At 40.5% G+C, this 5,089-nt stretch overlaps 1 non-coding gene across 1 annotated transcript; it reads left to right on the forward strand.

Annotated features, from left to right (window-relative positions):
- Nucleotides 1-3,750: 3,750 nt before the first annotated feature.
- Nucleotides 3,751-3,941, forward strand: LOC143675323 (U2 spliceosomal RNA). The gene has a single exon (XR_013171554.1). It is a non-coding gene; the product is annotated as a U2 spliceosomal RNA (small nuclear RNA).
- Nucleotides 3,942-5,089: the final 1,148 nt, after the last annotated feature.

The following is a 5,089-nucleotide window of genomic DNA, read 5'->3' on the forward strand; positions in this document are numbered from 1 at the left end:
TTTGCACACTAATGTTCATTGCATCACTATTCACAATTGCCAAAAGATGGAAACAATCCTAATGTCCATCAACAGATGAGTGAATAACTGAAATGTCGTATATACATATGATGGAATATTATGCAGCAGTAAGTTGAAACGAGGGCCCAAAGCATATGACAACATAGATGAACCTTGAGGACATAATGCTAAGTGAAATAAATCAGACACAAAAGGATAGATACTGTTTAATTTTGCTGTTATGACTCTCATAAAGGTAATCTCAAAGGTTTACACTCTACAATGTAGGGACCTAGAGTACACAGAAACTAGAGACAGGGAAAAGGTTGCCCGATGAGGTTGAACTTAAATGTAAGGGAACAGATAGAATTGATAGTAGTTAATTAGTGAGGTTACAAGTAACATTGTCATATCGAAGGTGAATAGAATTGAAAGGGGATGTATCATGCCATAATCCACTGATTAACTCAACAGTTATAAATAAATTCTCATATGAACTCCTTCAAATATGTAACTTTGTGATAAAGGGATATAGGAGGAAAATTAATATTGCATGCTGTGGCCTTTAGTTAACAGGAAGGCAGCAACAGTACCGCAGTATTACTAGGGGCAACTAATTTGGGGGGAGGGATAAGAGATTAGGGGAGGTTCTGATTTGATATTTGGTGAGGCTGTGTTTATCGGTTCTTTGACTCTTTAGGCCAATGAAAACTGTCTAAAATTGAGAGTGCTGATGATTGTACAACTAAGTGAGGACACTGTAAGACATGGTTCATTTATTTTGGACATTATCCATGATGCCCAATGGATGGAGGGGGGCGAATGTACAATGACTGAGATATTGAAAGCCATACTTAGTACAAACTTGTAAGTGTATCTCTAGATTCTGAGAAACTGATTTATATGTGCATACGTGGTATTTCCCTGGAATTTTGAGTACTTCTGTGACACTTAAGACTCAGAGCTGGAGTTCTGCAGCTCTTAAAGTCAGCATTGCTACATACAATAACACTTAAAGTAACCAAGAAAGAGATGAGGTTTTAATTAGAGATAAAAGTGAAGCCGACCCATTGGGATTAAGACAAATCAGAATAGAGGGCCAAAAATGATAGTGTATGTACTCTAGAGCTTCACCTACTATATGAGACCAAAGGCAGAGAGATTTATTGTACCTAGAACCTAAATTTTCTGTAACACACTGTTTTAGCTTATTAAGCTGCCAGAATGCAATAAACCAGAAACAGAAGAGCTTTTAAAAGGGGAAATTCATTAAGTTGCAAGTTTACAGTTCTAAGACAATAGAAATGCCCAAAGTAAGGCATCCAGGGAAAGATACCTTAACTCCAAAGAAAGGGTGATGACGTGCAGGGTTTCTCTCTTGCCTGGGAAGGCACCAGCTTCTTCAAACAGCTTCTGTGGTGGCATTTTCTTTCTTCACCTCCAGAGGTGTGTGGGCTCTAAAGCTTTTTCCAAAATGGTTCCCTCTTAAAGGATTCTAGTAAGCAACCCCACCTTGAATGCATGGAGACACATCTCCATGGAAACCACCCCATCAAAAAATCCCACCCACGATTGGATGGGTCACATCTCCATGGAAACAGTTAAAAAGATCCCACCCAGCAAAACTGGATGAGAATTAAAGAACATGGCTTTTCTGGAGTACACAACAGTTTCAAACTGGCACATACACAATCTAAATTAACTTGTCAAACAACCCAAATGCATGGAGCCCAGAACAGGAATGAGGCCTTGTAATTCTGTACAGCTTAATGTAATGCCCAGAGAAACACCAGACTATGGTGGGCTGAGAATGAAAAAGTATTGGTAGAATCCCTTGAGGGACTGGAAGCAAAATAAGTCTTGGTAGAGTCCCTTGAGGAACTAGAGAAAAAATATGGAACTATTAATCTTTCCCAAATGGGAAACCCTTAGTGTTCTCTCAGACATTAGGGACTCCAAAGAAAATAGACCAAGTTCTTGATTTTGAGGCTTGCCCTTATGAAAGTTATTTCTGTAGTGAAGAAGCTAAGACTACCTATAATTCTGCTTAAGAGTTGTGTGCTGGTTTGAAAGGAAGTATACCCCCTAGAAAAGCCATGTTTTAATCAAAATCCCATTTCATAAAAGTAGAATAATCCCTGTTCAGTACCGTATGTTTGAAACTGTGATTGGATCACCTCCCTGGATGATGTGATTTAGTCAAGAGTGGTTGTTAACCTGGATTAGGTGATGACATGTCTCCACCCATTTGGGTGGGTCTTGATTGGTCTACTGGGGTCCTATAAAAGAGGAAATACTTTGGAGAATAGAAATTCAGAGAGAGCAGAGAATGCTGCAGCACCACGAAGCAGAGAGTCCACGAGCCAGCGACCTTTGGAGATGAAGAAGGAAAACGCCTCCTGGGGAGCTTCATGAAGCCAGAAGCCAGGTGAGAAAACTAGCAGATGACACCATATTCACCACGTGCCCTTCCAGCTGAGAGAGAAACCCTAAACTTCATTGGCCTCCTTGAACCAAGGTATCTTTCCCTGGATGGATGCCTTAGGTTGGACATTTCTATAGACTTGTTTTAATTGGGACATTTTCTCGGCCTTAGAGCTGTAAACTAGCAACTCATTAAATTCCCCTCTTTAAAAGTCATTCCATTTCTGGTATATTGCATTCTGGCAGCTAGCGAACTAGAACAAGTTACTTCCAGGAAACTTCTTTAGTTGCTTAGATGTGGCCACTCTCTAAGCCCAACTCTGCGAGGAAAACCATTACCCTCCTCACTATGTGGCACATGACCCCTTTTCAACATGAAAAAGCTAGGAAGGGCATAGCCCAAAGATCCTTATAGAGTGGGAGAAGGATCAAAGGAGAAGGAGGAGTTATAACAGAGAATATAGGATTTAACAAATGAATATGACTGCTGAATCACTATATTGATATTTCTTTTTAACCTCCAGTGTTTTGGAGCAGCTAAAAGGAAGAACCAGAAACTGCAGAATGTTAACCTATGCCAAACTATGAAACCTGTTCTGCAGCTGTTTGTTGGAATTTACTTTGAAAATCATTGCTTTTTCTTTTTTATATGTTATATTTCAACATTAAAAATAAAATAAATAAATTACAAAGCTTAGAGAATAGGGCATATCCATAAATGTACTACTGGATTGTGAGAAGGTAGACTGTTTTAGCATAGATATGGCCTCTTCCCTCAGCATCTCCAAGCAGTGAGAAGCCATCAGAGCCCTAGAAGGCAGGATAATAGACTATGTAGCTATAGTATGCAGATTTTATGTAGACCAGATTTATAAGCCTATGATCCTGCTACCATAGTGATCTGCCTGGGCCTGGAGGCCGGAGTCCAGGGCATCACAGCTACTCCAATGCCCATCCCCAGAGTGGGTGAAGAATGACCTGATGTCCACCAGAGGGAGCCAGGAGCAGGCCAGCTCACCTCAGATCAGCCCAACCAGATTCCAACAATAAAACCTCATGAGGAAAGGGTGGTTTATCCAGAAATACAAGAACAGTTAAACTTTAGGGGAAAAATATATTGATGGAAATTACTTCATGAGCAGATTAAGAGACATATGACCAGGACATAGTAAAAGTCCTGGATTAATGGAGACACAATGTTTCTTGGAGAGAAAACTTGATTTTATAAAGATGTCAGTTCTGTCTCAAATTAATCAATAAATTAAAAGCAAAAATCCCAGAAGAATTTCTATGAAATTTGAAAAGCTAACAATAAAATTTATCTGGATCGCTTCTCGGCCTTTTGGCTAAGATCAAGTGTAGTATCTGTTCTCATCAGTTTAATATCTGATACGTCCTCTATCTGAGGACGATATATTAAATGGATTTTTGGAGTTGGGAGATGGAATAGGAGCTTGCTCCATCCACTCCACGCATCGACCTGGTATTGCAGTACTTCCAGGAATGGTGCACCCCCCTTTGGGGGAATAATAAATGTATAGAAAAAAATTTTTTTATCTGGAAAAGGAAATGTGCAAGAATTGCCAAAAAAAAAAGTTATTGGAAAAAAAAGGAATTCGCCCTACCAGATTTCAGTATACAATATGAAGCTGTGTGATTAAAACAGCACGGGTTTAAAGACAGGGAGAGATGATAAAATTTCTTTAGAACATAACAGTGGTCCAGAAAAAGACTCATAAAAAATATATGAAAAATTGGTGGTATTTTTGAACAGTTAAAGAAAGAGGTGGCTGGCGTCTGGGGTCCCCTCCACGCACGTGGCTCCCCGGTCTGACTGGGAACATTGGATAGCGGGGCCCTCCCGTCACGCTTGGCGTCTCGGGCCAGCTGGGCAATTTGGACCGGCACTCCCCCAAGCCACGGCCAGCGACCCCCGCCTCCACGCGCGGTTTCCCGGGCCGACTGCCCCGCAGACAAACGACCGCCACGAGCGCCACCTACTGGGCAGGAAAAGAAAAACAGAGCCCAGAGATTCCACAGAAAAACCTTTCAACCAGCTGGGTCCCACACCCAGGGAGATCTGATCAAATGCCCAGACACCAGCAGAAAATAATGGATGACGCTCGGAAAATTGAAGATATGGCCCAATCAAAGGAACAAACCAATAGTTCAAATGAGATACAGGAGCTGAGACAAGTAATGCTGAATATACGAACAGAAATGGAAAAACTCTTCAAAAACCAAATCAATAAATTGAGGGAGGACATGAAGAAGATATGGGCTGAACAAAAAGAAGAAATAGAAAATCTGAAAAAACAAATCACAGAACTTGTGGGAGTGAAGGACAAAGAAGAAAAAATGGAAAAACAATGGATACCTACAATGGTAGATCTAAAGAGACAGAAGCTACAATTAGTGAACTGGAGGATGGAACAACTGAATTCCAAAAAGAAACAGAAACTATAGGGAAAAGAATGGAAAAACTTGAGCAGGGAATCAGGGAACTGAATGACAATATGAAGCGCACAAATATACGTGTTGTGGGTGTCCCAGAAGGAGAAGAGAAGGGAAAAGGAGGAGAAAAACTAATGGAAGAAATTATCACTGAAAATTTCCCAACTCTTATGAAAGACCTAAATATACAGATCCAAGAAGTGCAGCGCAC

The sequence above is a fragment of the Tamandua tetradactyla genome, chromosome 2, assembly GCF_023851605.1.
Source record: "Tamandua tetradactyla isolate mTamTet1 chromosome 2, mTamTet1.pri, whole genome shotgun sequence".
In the NCBI taxonomy this organism is placed as follows: Eukaryota; Metazoa; Chordata; class Mammalia; order Pilosa; family Myrmecophagidae; genus Tamandua; species Tamandua tetradactyla.